Raw genomic sequence first — 13,841 nt, 5'->3', positions numbered from 1 at the left:
CCCACCTGGGGTTGCAGGGTCTGGTAAGACGGGTCCTGCCCTGCGTGAACACATGGGTAGCCCCCTCGTTCCATCACTGCATTGCCTCAGTGTGTGTGGCTGAGGTGCCCAGAACGTGGGTCCCCAGAAGCCCCAGTCAGGGAGGCTTGCTAGCCCGTGGTGCCTGCTGCTGGGGTGTGAGGCACCATCCTTAGAGGACCTGGGGTCCTGGGAAAGGCTTTGTTAAACCCAGGCTTACAGCTGACAGGAGCCTGCGCAGAGCCTTGGGTGCAGAGCTGACTGCTTCCCTGGCCCCCTGCCCAGGGCAAGAGCCTAAAGAGCGGGCTGGTTAGGGTGAGTCTTCTTGTGAATAACGTCTCCACACAACTGGGGAGCCACAAACAGGAGGCCACACACCTGGCTTTTTTATTACAGTTGTCAGGAATAAGAGAAGGCCCTGGGAGATGGGCCATGGTTTGATGGACCCTGAATCCGCATCTCTCCTTTAAGTGTCTGTCACATTAAAAGCAAAATGCAGCTCCTCCCACACCCTGCTGGCTGATCTGGGATGGGCCTAGCTCCCCCAAGCCTCCAAGCCCATCTCCCACCTTCCTCCCTCCTGTTCTGTCAGGGGGCTTGGGTTTGACCCCCAATGGTGGTCAGATTGGAGGAGACTGGACCCCAGTGTGGCCCCACAGAGCTGAGGCCTGACCTGGGGAGCAGTATTCTTGGCAGGCCTGTGGCCAGGAGGGTGAGAGGGGTGCACCAGCACACAGAGAGTGGGGGGTTGGGGGAAGGGACGGACCCGCCTGTCAGGGCTCCAAGAGTCTTCCTGAAGGAGGAGGGGAGGAGCCCTGAGTGGGAGGAGGCAGGTGCCTTGGCCTCTACTCCCGCAGAAGCTGGGTCCTGCCCCTCGAGTTCTCCACCATGATGGAGAGGGGCCAGAGCAGAGCGGCGGAGAGAGGAAGCCCCACTCTGGGTCCAAGCCAGGGGGTTGAGTGGGGGCATCAAGACCCCAGGTGGAGATGGGACCTGCCAGCACTGTGCGAGGTCTGCTGGCACCAGGGGAGGGTCCGCTGGCGCTGGGCAGGGAGACACCAAGCCTGCAAATGGAACCAGTGGGGGCCAAGTCCCTCTTCTCCCATGGTGCTATGTGGGGGAACAGGCCAGTGGGGGAGGTTGCAGACCCTGGGTTCCTCCGGAATGTTGTGAAGAGCTCTGCCTGGGCCCCTGTGGAGGGTTCAAGGACCTCAGTCTGGAGTGTGTAGCAGTCCAAGGCAGATTCCTCAGTGGGGCTGGGGCGAGGACAAGGGGCTCAGACGCAGGGACCACGCACTGGGACCGTCAGGGCACAGCCCATCAAGTCCCTGGCAGGAGCAGCCAGAGGCCCTGAGCTCTGGGAAAGGGGAGGGAGCCGGCGGCCCCAGCGACTTTGGGCTTTGACTGGGCTGCAGGTGCCCAAAGATACTGAGTGGGACCCAAGGGGTCGACTTTGGGCTCAAGTTCCTTTCCTGGGGGTCGTGAGGTCCCTCTTCTGCTGTCAGCGGTTGGGGGTGAATGCTGGTGTAGAAACGAGGGTGGGTGCGAGTCCCTCTGTGGTCAGACCGTCCCATTCCTCCTCCACCCCCAGGCCAGGACAAGGGGACTCCAGGGCTGGGATCAGAGGGTGGAGGCTGAGGGCTCTGGGACTGTGATGGAGAGGGGAAGAGGGAGCTGGAAAGATCCAGGCACCGAATTGGGTGGGAGTCAGGCTGGGCAAACGCCTCTGCTCCCAGGGCAACAAGGGCGCCCAGAGACCCTGCGGTGGGCCAGGGCAGGCCAAGCCTGGAGATGCAGGACCCAGAGAGATGCCGGGAGGGGGGTCCGGAGTTGGCATGTGCTTGTCCTGCCAGCAGGATTCCAACCAGCGGCCTCAAGCACGCCCTGAGAGGGATCATAAGCCATGGAGATGCTGAGACCTGAGACCCTGCATGGGAGAAACAGACCCTGTGCACTTTCCGGGCTTAGGTGGGGATCTAAGTGGACTTCGCCTCTAGGGGTAGAGTTACCTCCCTGGGTGGGGGTTGCTGGTCTTCGGGGCTGGAGCACCTTGTGTTGGCAGGTTGGGGAGCAGATGTCACAGACCTGGGACCCCAGGGAAGGGGGTACCCGTGCAGCAGGACCCAGACAGGCCACTGCACCACCGTGAAACCCCCAGAGAGGCCTGCAGGGCCGGCGTGCTGCGCTGTGAGGCAGAAGTCCCAGAGCCCTCAGCCTCCACCCTCTAATCCCAGCCCTGGGGTCCCCTTGTCCTGGCCTGGGGGTGGGGGAGGAGCGGGAGAGGCTGACCACAGCGGGACTTGCACCCACCCTCATTTCTACACCTGTCCACCAGCTCTCAACCCCAATCACCGATGGCAGAAGAGAGACCTCACGATGCCCAGGAGAGGAACCTGAGCCCAAAGTCGACCCCTTGGTCCAACTCAGCATCTTTGGGAACCTGCAGCACGTGACCACTATGGTCCCTCCTGGGCTGAGTGCTCTGCCCCGCCCCCACTTTCTAGGTGACAAGCTAGCAAACAGAGGAGGGCCAGGCCCCAGGAGGGAACCCAGTGATGGAGGTGGCAGCAGAGAGGGTGTCCTGGAGTCTGGGTATCGACGTCCAAAGCCCCGGTAGGAAGTGCCACAGGGGCCCTAATGAGAGGGTTGGCCCCTCCCTGGAGGAGAATGTGTGCTGGAGACCAGGAAGGCTAGGTTGGCTTCAGATGGAGAAACTGAGTTGAGAGGCAGAGACGTGAAAAAGAGAAACAGACACAGAGAGGGAGAGACACAGGGGAGTGAGAGAGGAGACAGAAAGAAAAAGACAGGAGAGAGGGTGAGACAGCGAGAGACAGTGGGCAGAGAGACAGAAAGAGGCGAGGGTGGGTGGATAGAGAGAGCCAAGTGTCACGGCGGAGTGCAGGGCTTCCTGAGCCCTCCCCCTCTGGCCCTCCATTTGCCGCCAGTCTGAGCTGCGTGTCTGTCCCTGGAGTGAGAATTCTGTCTCCCCTAGAATCCTCTTGATCCTATAGCAGTTTCCTAGGTGGACTTGCGGATTGGATGACGGTCGAGATTCTTTGGTGGGATATTAGTGAGGGCAGCCAAGGGAGCCTCATCTCAGTGAATCTTGTCTTCCTAAAGGTCAGAATAAATAAAGGCCGGGCGCAGTGGCTCACACCTGTAATCCCAGCACTTTGGGAGGCCAAGCTGAGAGTCTCCCTTGAGCCCAAGAGTTCGAGATCGGCCTTGGCAACATAGCAAGACCCCGTCTTTCTCAAAAAAAAAAAAAAAAAAAAAAAAAAAAAGTAAGGTGAGCCCTGAGATCCCCAGGACCTCGGTTTCTGGGCTTAGGAAACCCAGTTCATGCGTATGAATTAACAATTTTTATATCAAATTGTGCTTGCTATTCTGTGGTGGATGGAGTGTATTTCGTTTGAAGGAAGGGCTTTTCAAAGAAGAGAAGAGATTGGTAAATCCTGAGTGGCAGACCTTCCACAAAAAGAGTCTTGTCTTTCAAATGTCAGCAGTAGAACATTCTTACTAAGAGAATCTTGCCTTTAAAATAGCGGGAGTAGAACATCACTAAGGCAACTTTGGTTTAAGGATTTTTGGAGCAGTGTTTTTTATCTCCTGACTCCTAGTTTAGTTTTGCTGGCCAATCTGGCCTGAATCACACATGTTCTTTATGGGTCAGTGCTTCTCAGAAGAGGGGGCCAAAGGCTTCCTTGGTGGTCTCTAGCAGATCCGTGGTGTTTGGTCTGCTGACCTGTAGCCTGTTCTGTAATCCCAGCTGCATCTACTGAATACAATTTCAGCAAACCTTCTCTTCAGGTAATGAACTCTCTGTCTTATTATGAACTCTGAATCCTGCTCAACTGGCTTATATTCGTAAACACTCTTACTTGATTTTGACAGCAATCTTTTTTTTTTCCACTATCAGTTTTATCCTTTTCCCAGTATTCTACTTGTAATTCTTTAGCCAATACCTTAGATCATTGATCAGAATAGTAAACTCACAGGCCTCCATTTGGAGTACAATCTTTAACATTATGAACAGGAGCAGAATAACATTGCAATGTGGGTCTTTAGGCTACTGATCCTTATTAGTGCACACAACAGACATGGGAATTTCCCAGTTTTATGCTTCTTAATTAATGTCTGCTGATTGAATTAGACTCTAATCGGCTTATGTTACATAGCAACATATAAATATGTCAAGAATAAAAATTAAACTAAAAAAAAACCAACAAAATCCAAGAAACAAAAAGAAACATCTGACCTTGCCTGACCTTAGTGATACTTACAAACAAAGATCCCTTTATTGCTCTCTATTCGTTAGTACTAGTAACGTTTAACTTCCCTCTTCATTTAACCAGCTTAGTTTACATGGAGCACCTTTTCAGTAATAAAATACATTCTTGACTCTCTGTTGTTCTTGCATTATATCTCCGCACACAACCCTAATCTTGGACGATACCAACTGTGCATTTTCTCTGGACAGAGAATGTGGAAAGAGGCCCATCAGCAGAGGCAAGTTCTGTTATAAATTGGTCACAACTCATACTGGGAGGCCCTCAATGCACGGCTTATAATTTTACCATGTCTCTGGTCCAATCAACTCACGTGGTCTCTGAAAAATTATGTCCACACTCTAACCACCCTTATTCTAACCACCCTCACTCTCCTTCCTCCAACTGTTTGATGGCCATTTCTAATTAATAGAAAATTACAGCCAGATGCTGGGAGTTTGTCATTTATTAGGACCAAATATAGAAACACAGCCTTGCTGCTCCAAATGTCATCTGCTCACTACAGCATGAGAAGCACCTGGAAATCTGTTAGAAATGTCAAATCTAAGGCCCCGACTCAGACCTAATGAACCCAAATCTGCATTTAAAAGGCTCCTAGTCGTGTTTTTTTGTCTATATTTAAGTTAGAGAAGCACTGAAATAAAAGAGGATACCAATTGTTTCTGATTCTTTTTCTCTTTTGAAAAGCAGGTTTTTTGCCTGAGTAAGGCATAATTTTTCTTTCTCCTCCTAGTTCCTCAGAAACTTATATTGAATTTTTTCCTTCTCTCCTCAGTATATTCAACTTCTCTCTTAACTAAAATTCCCTGTACTCTATTCTTAACTCTCAAATTTCTCCATTAAACACTCACATTTAACCAATTAAAGTAAAATAAACACACTAGTTTCAGCATTATTTTTTTCTAGTCTCCTGAGCCAAGCTGATGAAATGAGATGTTTATAATCAATGTGTCCATTTCTTCATTTGACACTTTCTTTTCAACCCATTGTAAAATTGCCTCTGGGCCATCACTCCATTAGTTGTTGTTCTAAGTTCACCCACTGTCTTTGAGTTTCTTCACATTTAATTCCCCTCCTTACTCCCTCAGCAACATTTAACACAGCGGAAAGTATGTATGAATGACCAAAGGACAATATCAATGATTGACATCTCAGGATTGTTGTCTTTCTACTCTCTTTTCCAAAATATAATATTTTACTCATTCACCTTTACATTGTTGGTAAGCTTACATAAAGTCACATGCAAAAAAAGTTTGTTTTTGTAACTGCTCTATGTCCAGCACATAGCATAAAACTAGACACTCAAATTTTATCACAAGAATGAATATATGCTTTAGGTGAAGTGTTCTTCCCCTGATCTTCTACTAAAAGTTTTACTTCCTTCTTTATTTTAGTTTGTGTAGTAATCACCCATTACAGAAATAAAACATCCAGCCTATTTTTTTTTACCCACCCGGGGATAGACTTGTGTGTACATCAAAGAATGATTGTATACGTTGAATAAACAGGATGAAGATAAGGAGCTTTTCTATGCTTTTATTCTTGGGATTTTATCCTTTATTTAACTCTAAAGTCTCTTCAGAGTTATGAGCTAGAAATTGGGTTTTTACCACTTTCATTATTTGAATATCTGTTAGAAGTGGCTATCTGAATTCATGAAAAGGATGAGAGAAATTCCTAAGCCTTTTCTTTATTATAGAATTCAAAAGTTTTAAAAGCTTAACTCAATTTCATTTTCAAAGACCTTATTTTGTGCCAGTGTACACATAAAAACTTACTCAATGTTTGATTATTCTGCTGGTTATCGCAGAAAGACAACTGGGAAAAAGTAATATATGCTCATTACAATTGTGTTTTTTCAGGGTTCAGTCAATACCCTACAGGAAAAAAAGACCCTATTATTAAAGTAATTTTAGGAACGATTACATATTATAATATTGGTATACTTCCATTACAAAATTCATAATTCTTATATAATCCGTATTTTCAAGGAACCCTACTGTTTTATTTTGTAAATCTTGAGAATTTTGAGAAATAAGTTTGAGAAAATACTGATTAAGATGGTGACTCAAAAGCAACCACTAGAAATAGCCATAAAGTGATGTAACACCGAAAGCAAGACAAGGAAAACAAAAACAAACAAGTAGAACTACAAAAAACCAAAAAGCTTCTGCTCTATTAAAAAAAAAATAATAATAAGAAGAAACAGAGTGAAAAGAGTGATCTAAGGAATGGGATAAAATATTTACAAACCGTGTATTTGATAAGTGGTTAATCTGGAAAAAAAATAAGAAACTCATAGTAAAAGCAAAAACCTAATAACCTGATTTAAAAGGGACTAGGTAATCCCAGCGTTTTGGGAGACCAAGGTGGGAGGATCACTTGAGTCCAGGAGCTAGAGACCCACCTGGGCAACATAGAGAGACCACTGTCTCTATTAAAAAAACAAAAAATAATTCTCCAAAGAAGACATAAAAATGGCCAACAGGTATATGACAAAGATGTTCAACATCACTAATCATCAGGGAGATGTAAATGAAAACCAAAATGAGATACTTCCTCATACCTGTCAGGATGTCTATTATTAAAAAATCAAAAGACAAGTGCTGGTGAATATGTGGAGAAATTGAAACCTTTGCACACTATTGGTGGGAATGCAAAATGATGCAGTTTCTATGGAGAATAGTATGGAGGTTCATCCGAAATTTAACAATAGAACTATGGTATGATATACAGCAATCCCACTTCTAGATATTTACACAAAATAATTGAAATCAATATTTTCAAGCAATATGAGTCCCTCTATGTTTGTTCCAACACTATTCACAATAGCTAAGATATGGAAGAAACTTAAATGTCCATGAACAGATGAATGGATAAAGAAAATGTAGTAAATACATATAATGGAATACTATTTAGCCCTCACAAAAAGGAAATTCTGCAATATGTGACAATATGGGTAACTTTTTTTTTTTTTTTTTAAGATGGAGTTTCACTCTTGTTGCCCAGGCTGGAGTGCAGTGGCCTGATTTCGTCTCACTGCAACCTCCACCTCCCAGGTTCAAGTGATTCTCCTGCCTCAGCCTCTTGAATAGCTGGGATTACAGGCATGCACCACCACACCTGGCTAATTTTTGTATATTTAGTAGAGATGGGGTTTCACCATGTTAGCCAGGATGGTCTTGAACTCCTGCTCAGTTGATCCACCCACCTCGGCCTCCCAAAGAGCTGGAATTACAGGCATGAGTCACCATGCCTGACCAATATGGGTGAATTTTGAGGATACTATGCTAAGTAAAATAAGGCAGTCACAGAAAGAAAAATACTGCATGATTTTACTTACATGACACATTTAAAATAGTCAAATTCATAGAATCAAAGAATAAAATGGTTGCTAGCGGCTGGAGGGAGGAGAAACGGAGACTTACTAATGAACAGGCACAACGTTTTGGTAAAGCAAGATGAATAAGCTTCAAAGATCTACTATACAGCATTGTACCTATAATCATTTGTACCCTTAAAAATTTGTTAGCAGTGTAGATCTTACATTAAGTGTTCTGATCACATTATTTTTTAAAGAAAACTAAGAAAGGAAGCAAAAATAAAAAGTACTTATAAGACTAAGGCCGGCTTAATAATAATAGTTATCAGTTTTGGAGCTCCTACTCTCTCAAGCAATATAGACACAGTTATAGCTATATAAAAATTTTTAATATTATGCATATTTCTTTTATATGTGAGGAAAGTAAAATTGAGATGGATTCAATATCTTACCCAAGATCTTATACTTAGTCTTTACTGAAAGGGCCACAGATGATCTGAATTAAAGTTATCTTTCTTTCACCTTCTCTTTTTTATCTCTCCTACAATTGTCAACTAGGCCATTAGAGTAGAAAAACAATCTGTTTAATGCAAGTTACACATGTTTTTCATCCATTATTTGAGCTTTGATGAAGAACTTCCACTTAAATTGATGTAATCTTTGTGTACCTATTTATTTGGCTTTTCTAAAGAAATAGCAGTAACATGATTGCTTGATTGAGTGTCCTGACAGATGTGCCTTCTAAGAGTGTAAGAAACCCTGCAATTTTCTGAAAGACTTCAGTTATTTTCCACTGACCCTGATCAAAATTTGTCCATATAAAGGAAGAAATTTTCCACACAAGGAAATAACCAGTATCGTAGTAAACTTTTCCAGCTTCCATTGTTGCTTTCTTCCTCTGTAACCTTTGTCACTGGAAAAACAATCTCCTGCTCACTCTTAGACTTTCTGACCTGAAGTGACTAAGAAATTGCTGAACATAAATGAATCACTTCTAAAAAGAAAAAACTGGAAGATGCCTCATTATATTTTAGCTATGTGATGAGGGATTTGTCTCAATATGGATATTTACATAGCATTAGGAGAAATTACATTTTACTGGTAATCTTTGTATACAAATTAAAAATATAAAAAGACATTTTAGAAATTATCTGAAATTTACCAATAATGAAGTGTCAGCTATAAACAACACGTTGATATGTTTTTAAATATCACTCCTGGATAACAACTTTTGAGCGCTTCACATGCCGGGCCCACTTACGAGGTGAGACTTAGGGAGTTATTCTTTAAGGTTTCATTTATAAAAAGGAGCCATTAACAATTTCTATGGTTTAGAGTTGTTCTAAGAATAAATAAAATAATCTTAATAATTTTCTTAGCACAAAAACTGGTATATAGCATGTATACATTAAATTTTACAGATTTGGTGTATTATTTGGTGTCTTCTTTCCAAAATAAAGGTTATAATTAGATAAGTAGCTTGTTTTCAGCATTAAAAATGCTCATTTCCATTACTACTCTTGTCTTTTATTAATGCTACACATTTGGGAGTAATCCTGAATTTTGTCATTTTAATTCTTTTATGAGAGGATTGCATCCAACATCATTCTTCCTGTATTCTTTGGAGGAGCTTTCGCCTATTGCCTCCGCCCTCCCTGCACCCTGGGACACATGAAGTAGCCTTTGTTCCAGCAGATGATAACATCAGGTAAAGTGTTTTCAACTCATAAATGTGTCGTGCTTCATGATATATAACATTCTTTTTTAAGCTGATATTAAGATCTCTATACTTGGGGATAATATTTATTTTTTTACACTTTTTGTTTTTTATTTTGAGACGAAGTCTTGCGCTGTCACCCAGATTGGAGTACAATGGTGCGATCTCGGCTCATTGCAACCTCCGCCTCATGAGTTCAAGCAATTCTCCTGGCTCAGCCTCCTGAGTAGGTGGGACTACAGGCGCCTGCCATCACGCCTAGCTAATTTTTGTATTTTTAGTAGAGACGAGGTTTCACCATGTTGGCCAGGCTGATCCACCCGCCTCGGCTTCCGGTGATCCACTGCCTTGGCCTCCCAAAATGCTGGGATTACAGGCCTGAGCCACCGCACTGGCCAAGTTTTTACACCCTTAAGGGCATTTGAGATCAATTGACTGATCTTTCAGAAGTTCAGTTGATGAATAAAACAGAAGTATTTTGAAATTGAAACTCCTACTAACACCTACTTATCCTTTCCTCCAAATAAGAAAATTATATTTAAATACACATACACACACACACACACACACACACACACACACACACACACACACACACAGAGAATGGTAAGAATTTGCATTCTTATTTCATCACTCCTAATTCTCAAATATAAGATCTTTTCAATTGTTTGCTAAAAGTTTCAGTTAGCCAAATTTCTAAAATGTGATGACCACGCTGCCAAAAACCAGCCACAGTTTTGATTGACAGGTCTAACACCATGTTATTAGTGTGTATGGTGTCTATGCTTTCTGTTAGAGGTATTACTATTATTTGAGATATCACTTTTTTGCATAGTGACTATGAGCTGCTGACACCTTGGCATTCTCCTTGAAAGCTTGATTTGATGAAAACATAAAATTTGGTTATAAGAGAATATTAATAGGCATTCAAGCTGGCATTTTGACATGAAAATCAACCTTCTTTTATTCATTTTTATTCCTCTATTATTCCTGAACATAAACAGATTTACAAACAACAAAACTCATATGAAGAATAGCACTATACTGTGGGAAAATTAGAAAATTATATTAAATGTGCTGAATTCCACCTTTGCCCAAGTAAGTCCTGAGTTTTAGTGTCTGTATAGAAGATGGTTCTATGTTCCTAATAGCACTCATTTCTCAGTGATGTAGCTTAAAAATAAACTCTATATTGAACAAATTTATATATGTGTGTATGTATATAACCTACATGTACATGTATTTAGTAGCTTTATGACACATAGCCCAGTAGACAGCATACCTTAACTAACTTTTGGCATTTTCTGCTAAATTCCCCCAGCTAGTGCAATCAAGAAGAATTACCACGCCAATTGCTGTGTTTATGCCATATGAAAAAATTTTTGGACATAAGCTTTGCAATTCATTCTGATTGCTACCACGTAATTCTTTACAGACCTGTAAGTCAAAACTATGGCTGACTTTTGGCAGCTGGATTGTCACATTTTAGAAATTTGGCTAATTAAAACGTTGTGAGTGAACAATTAAAAGGAAAGATCTTGTATTTGAGAATTTTAATAGTGGCGAGAAAAGAATGGAAAATTTTATTGTTGTATGTGTGTGTGTGAGTTGTACTTAAATATAATTTTCTTATTTGGGAGAGAGGATAAAGTTATTAGCACATGCAATGATTTTTATTTTCCCTTGAAATCTTCCTAAAGTCTCATTGACCTTGCTTTCAGTAAGCAAATCTACATTCTTCTTTCCACTGTGCCGTGATACCATATGCCACACTTTCCAGGGTGGATTCTCTAAATTTAACTGAAATGAAAAATGGAACTAGTGGGCAGAAAAAGTTTCAGTTGGATGTCTGTAACTATAAGCACTCATAAAGAATCTAAGAGAAAAATATTTGTTTAAAGTGTTCCGTAACAAAAATGAAATACAATAACTACTTAAAGGAAGAGAAGAGTTGGAAACCCGGCAAGACTTTTTGGTTCTCCTAAGTTTTGTATTTGACAAAAACCACTAAGACAACTGAACACATTTGCTTAGTGGTGGACCTAAGATAAGCTTAGTATTATGACCCCCACATTTATTTAAGAATACTGGTTTGTATTTGGTGTGGAGTCCCATTTACAAGACTTTTCCAAATGTCACAAAGAGGAGTCATGACATAAATAAAGCAACATGACAATATTTGTAGTGTGCTTTACATTATGTTTTCTATTCCATCAGCTCTCATTTCTGGAAGCACAGGACAGAGTAGTCTAACTCTCAGCTGTTGTGGAGCCTCTGTAAGAACTTCCTATATAATATGCATTTAATTCACCTATTGTATGAAGCCTGCTTGTATGTGCTGTCCGTTGGGGATGGTAACATTTTAATATGTCAACCACTTAAATTTATTAGACTAAAAGCATTTGAGGATATATTTTGAAGTAAAGAAATCAAAGAGGGTGTGTGAAGCATGTCATTCTCTTAGGAAGTTTTGATATGTGGTGCTTTATGAATCCTGGTGAGGCTGTCTGTCCTAGGACTAGCCAATCCATAGAGTCAGTAAAGGATCCACTGTGACTGTGTCTTTTATATGCAGACTAACCAATGCAGAAGTCACAGCCACCACTACACCCTACCTCTTCTATAAGGTTCTAAAACTCTGGACCAATATTCCTTTGCTCCAAACATCCCAAGGTCAGGTACCAGGCATCTAGGAACAGTCCTTATGCCCCAGAACCTGTGGAGATTACTTAAAGTAGTGAACCCTAAACCTGCTTACCCCACCTTGCCCACTTCTTTCCCTGAAAACCATGGTAAAGTCTCTTGACCTTGTTTTTCTGCAGCTTCCTGACCAACCTGGCATTTCCCCAGGGGTGAAGGAAAGAGGGAATAAGGTTGTTAATATATTCAAGTGATAATTTCTTTTTCTTTAAATTTTCTTAAAGTCTCATTTGACCTTAGTGCCTATAAATAAATTTATGTGGTTTTTCATGGCATGGTATGTCCCTTTTAGGAACTAAGTAGCAAGATATTTTTTCAATGTCAGTCTTCCTTTGATCTGTTGGTCTTATCAGACTTGAATAATAGTAAAATATGTATTTTAAAACAGAAAGATGCCTTGAAAACATTGGGAGAAAAAGGAAGAAAACAAAATAAAAATAACTGGAGGTTTTCAATCTATGAAATTCACCATTTTAGAATATAAGATTAAAAAAAGATACTTTCTCAAAAATGCTTTGCAAAGAATAGAAGATACTATATATTTATCTTCATTATACATCTAAAATAATTTATAAAGAAGTTCAATAAATTCCAAATTGCAGGTCAACAAAGATTAGTTACTCAAAATAATACAATTTCTTTCTTTCATCATGTGGTATGGTTTGCATCTGTGTCTCCGCCCAATTCTCATGTTGAAATGTAATCCCCAATGCCAGAAGTGGGGTCTGGTGGGAGGTGATTGGCTCATGGGGGAATTTTCCTCATGGTTTAACACCATCTCTCCCTCACCACCCCACCAGCCCTGGCTCTGTTGCAATAGTGAATTCTCCTGAGATTTGCTTGTTTAAAAGTGTGTGTCACCTTTCCACCTCCTTCCTCCTACTCCAGCCATGTGAAGTGCCTCGCTCCTGCTTTGCCTTCTACCATGATTGAAAGCTTCCTAAGGCCTCTTTCCAGAAGCACAAGCCACTGTACTTCCTGTACCTGCAGAACTGTGAGACAATTAAACCCCTTTTGTTTTCTTTATAAATTTCCCAGTCTCAGGTATTTCTTTATAGCAGTGCAAGAATGGACTAATATACCCAGATTTTCAAACTTTATTATGTTCTTTTTTGATACATAATTCACATATCATAAAATTCATCACTTTATAGGATAAAATTCAGTAGTTTTAAGTATATTAACAAAATTGTGCAATCATCACTACCTAATTCCAGAGTATTTTCACCAGGCCAAATAGAACCCACTTACCCATTAGCAGTCATTTTCTTTCTCTCCCTCCCCACTTCAAACTCTGGTAAACACTGATGTACTTTTTATCTCTATTGATTTGTCTGTTTTGGATGTCTCATGTAAAGTGAATCGTACCATATGCAGTCTTTTGTGTCTGGCTTCTTTAACTTGGCATAATGTATTCAATGTTCATCCATGTTTTGATATGTATCAGCATTTTGTTCATTTGTGTTGTTGAATAATATTCCATTGTACAGATATACTGCATTTTGTTTAGTCATTCATGAATGGATGGGCATTTTTGATGCTTACACTTCTTGGCTATTTTGAGTAATGCTTCAATGTATATTCATGTATAACTTTTTGTATAGATATATGTTTACATTTCTCATAGGTGTACAGCTAGGAGTGAAATTTCTGGGTCATGTGGTAACTCTTTAAAAGAGCTTTTTGTTTTTGAGAAACTGCCAAACTATTTTTTAAAGTAGATACACAATTTTGCATTTCTACAATAATGCACATGTGTTCAATTTATCCCCATTAGTGCCAACACTTTTAATTA

This window comes from Macaca fascicularis, chromosome 5 (assembly GCF_037993035.2).
Source record: "Macaca fascicularis isolate 582-1 chromosome 5, T2T-MFA8v1.1".
Taxonomy (NCBI): domain Eukaryota; kingdom Metazoa; phylum Chordata; class Mammalia; order Primates; family Cercopithecidae; genus Macaca; species Macaca fascicularis.
This window is presented reverse-complemented; position numbering follows the sequence as displayed.